This window comes from Camelina sativa, chromosome 4, assembly GCF_000633955.1.
Source record: "Camelina sativa cultivar DH55 chromosome 4, Cs, whole genome shotgun sequence".
NCBI classification, from domain to species: Eukaryota; Viridiplantae; Streptophyta; class Magnoliopsida; order Brassicales; family Brassicaceae; genus Camelina; species Camelina sativa.
Genome location: NC_025688.1, coordinates 9,093,530 through 9,097,665, shown reverse-complemented (window position 1 = coordinate 9,097,665; position 4,136 = coordinate 9,093,530).

Sequence of the window (4,136 nt, the reverse complement as noted above, 5' to 3'; positions counted from 1 at the left end):
TAAGTTAAACGCTGCGTTTTGGGCAAAAGGAAAAGGAAAACCCTTAAGTCGTTCCTTTTGTCTCATTAGACGACTTTAGCCGTTTTTGAGAGAAAAGAGAAGAGAGAAAGTGTTCTTGAGTGTTCTTGAGGTTTTTGGGAGATTTCAAGTTGTTCCTGTAGAGATCTGTAGCTGGGATCGTTGTAGGGGCTTCCTAGGAGCGTGTTCTTGATTGTTTGAGGTTCAGATTCTTCTGTGGCAAAGGTAAGTGCATGACCATGGCTTATCTAAGCTGGGGATTACTCTGATCTGTTTGTTTCTGTGTTGTTAGGCTTGCTAGTATGTTATTTGAGGCATTAAGAAGCTTTCTTGTAGCTTGGGATCGATTCTTGTGGTTACAGGAACGAAGATCCGGCAAGAAGCTTCGGGGAAAAAATGCTCGGCATGAGCATTGGTCGATGCACTATGTGCGTCGGTCGATACTAGTGCGAGGACGACGCGATTAGACCTAGGAGCATCGGTCGATGCCATGTAGAGGCATCGGTCGATGCGATTAGGGTTTCCGCGTGATGTCGAGCATGTGTCGATCGATGCAGGTGGAAGCATCGGTCGATGCAAGTGAACCTGGTATCGATCGATGCATATCTTGTATCGGTCGATGCTGGTCCTTGATGGTGTCGGTCGATGAAATCTTGTGTCGGTTGATGCAGAGCCTGGATTGTTTGTTGATTGTTCTTTGATGGTTAGAGTATCTCTATTGCTTGTGTGTATAACCCAGTAGATGAGAGGATTGCCTTACTGAGTGTTTATAAAATACTCATGCATTGCAATGTGTGTTTGTGATGCAGGTAAAGGCAAAATGTGATCGTGGAATCAAGACAATGAAGAGGAGGATGTTCTAGGGACTCGATTGGTTGTTGTCTCATTATGCTAGGTTGTTAGAGTTGGGTCTGTAGAACATTGCTAGGTTACTGGTTCTACGTCTTTTGTTATTTGATTATGGATTATTGAAATATCCAGAATATTGGTTATTATTTATTGGATTAATTATTTGGATATTGGTATTGGTTATTTCCGTTGTTGATTGTGATTGTGGTTAGGTGGCTAGTGGGTATGGGACCACTAGCTGTAGTTATTTCTTATTTATTATTTTTTAAAAAAAAATGGGTCAGGTCGTTTCAAGTTTGATATGACTGTATTTTATAGGATTTTAACCATAGTTTTTACACTTGTTTTGAGTCTTTTGTTAGGTCCAAGTGTGCTTTAGAATCTTTTTAGTCTTGTGTGAGTTTTTACAGGTTCTAGGTGAGTTTGGAAGGAATCTGAGCGCTTTGGGGATGAAAATATGCATTTGGAGCTAGCAAGCAGATGGAGTGAGAGCAGAAAAACATTCCGGATCGGCCGATCCACATTCGGATTGACCGATCCTGTACCCGAAGTAACTTTTCCTTTTTCGTTTTAAACCGACTTTTAGGGTTTTATTTTAGTATTTAAGCACTTTTTAATTCTTTGGAGAAGAATTCTGAACCCTATTAATTTCTTTTGCAATTCAAACATGTCTTTTCATATTTGATTTGTGGTTGCTCTTGTTCGATGTCCGAGTAGTCTTTCTGTTGGGTTTCAGGTTTCAAAAAGGGGTTTTATGATTCTTTAAACTTAAGTTGTTAGATTTGGGATTGATCTTTTGTGTTCTTCATCTATAGTTGTGTTTAATGCTTAAACTAGATTAGCTACCTAGTTTATGATAGTAGGTTTAATTCATCTACGCATCAAAAGTGTTGTTGGATTGCTTGAAAAGACCATAGGTGAGCAAGGTGATCCTTAGCCAACGAAAGTTGAAGTTAAGGCAACTTGTGAACAAAATCAACCTTGAACTTATTGCTTGCTAGGATTGCTAGATTCAAACGACGGTTTAGAGTTTATTCAACTCCTTGCACAGATAACTAATGCTGCGACAGTAGGTTAGTTTTACATTCGAGATTTGAGTTCAAGAACGGTATCTATTGCTTTCCCAATCTATCATCTAAATTTGTGGTTGTAACCCCTGATTGATTCCCAACTCCCAATATCTTCCCTTGATTTCGAAACTTTTATTTATTTTCTGTTTATTAATCGGTTACTTGAAAAAAAATCTTTCTCATTGTCTTAGTTATTTTTGATCTATACAATTTCATAGTGCATCGCTTGGTCTCTGTGGATTCGACCTCGAAGTGTTACGACGACACCACTAGATCGTGGTTGAGTGCACATTAGGTTTTAATTGACCTTTGATCAATTTGGCGCCGTTGCCGCGGACCAAAACGCTGTCTTTGAAATTTTAGATTCATATTTAGTCTAAGGTTATTTTATTTTAGTTTACTAACTAGTTCTTGCAATCTTTTTCCTCCGTTTCAGGTGTATGCATACAAGGAGCAACAAACAAGCCGATTTGCGTATACTGGGAAACAAGGAGTTAGCACAACTTGAATGCGAAAACCGGAAAGCAAGAGCCCAAACCAACCCTATGGCTAACGGAGAAGAAGCAGAGGTTCGTCCACCAAACCCTCCGCTGGGTATCATCCAACAACAGCAGAGGGAGGACTAGCAAGAGCAAGCCGCACCAAATCCTCTAGCAAGGCAAACCACTTTGAGGGATGAAGATGCTCAAAACAGGCTGTTCGCAAATCGATCTGCGATTCAACCACCAGCTCATGCGAGGCAAGACTATGAGATTAAGCAAAGTCTAATTAATTTGGTTCAGAATCGTGTGTTCCACGGGTTGCCATCGGAGAGTCCTCTAGATCACATCGAGGCTTTCGAAAGGCTGACTAGCACCTACGACTAACTCATGCTGACTCTGTTCCAGTTCTCTTTGGCGGATAAGGCACTTAGACGGCTGAATCTACTGGATCCTGGATCACTCACCACTTGGGCACAATGTAGAGCAGCTATCCTGAACTATTTCTACACCAAGTCACGCTCAGCCAAACTGCAAAGCAAGATCACTACTTTCTCTCAAGGAGGCATGAATTCATTTTGTGAAGCAAGGGAAAGGTTCAAAGAGTATCTCAGAGACTGTCCTCACCACGGCTACACCCAAGAGAACCTTATGAACATCTTCTATGGGGGTATCGAACAGAAGTACCAGATGGCGTTAGACACAACTAGCAAGGTGATTTCTCCACCAACACCGCAAATGAGGCCAATGCACTGATAGAAAATCTTGCGGGAAGCAATAGCAATCACGGCACAGACTATGATCACACGGTGCGAGTCAATTCTGTCGAGACTGATGCTATTAAGGATCTCACATCCAAGGTGAATCTCCTACTGAAAAGAGATCACCAAACCGTTAACTTGTGTGAAGAACAAGCCGTGGGATATGCAGATTTCAGAGCTTAGACATACCTTAAGGTTACGGAGGAGATGAACTACATAGGAGGACAAAGAAATTTCCAGAATCGAGGTTTTAACCAGAATTTTAGAAATCATCCTAACCTGTCCTATAGGAGTAACAATGTCGAGAATCCTCAGGATCAGATCTATCCACCGCGACCTCAACAGAGCAATTTCACACAAGGCTTCCAGAACAAGGGAACAGGTTTTGTAGGATCGAATTTTCAGCCCAAACCTCAAGTCAACAACTTCTCACAAGGTTATCAAGCATCTGCACCGCAGGACGCTGCCCCGCAAGAGAGCAAATTGAAAAACATGATGCATGCTTTGATGGAGAATCAAAAGAAGAACGCCACCAAGGTGAATGTCAAGATCGACATCATGTATTCTGAGCTGAATGGGAGAATAGAGTCGTTAAACTCTCACATGAGGGTGTTGGAGAACCAAGTGGCACAGTCTGCAGCAAGAGTCAAGGCACCCCCAGGAACACTTCCAGGGAAAAACGAGGCTAACCCAAAAGAATTTGTGAACGTCATCACCCTTTGGAGCGGCAGGGAGCTTCCACAACCACAATAAAAAGAAGGGATTGACCGATCCAACAACAAGACTGGCCAATCCAAAACACAGAATCAGGAAAGCAACCCTGATGAGGTTCCCAACCAAGCTTGTGATGATATTGATATCTCTGGTTCAGTTATTGCTGGAGGAGATCAACCCTGCAGACCCCAACAACCTTATGTACCCAAACTACCTTTCCCTACACGTCGCAAGTCCAAAGATAC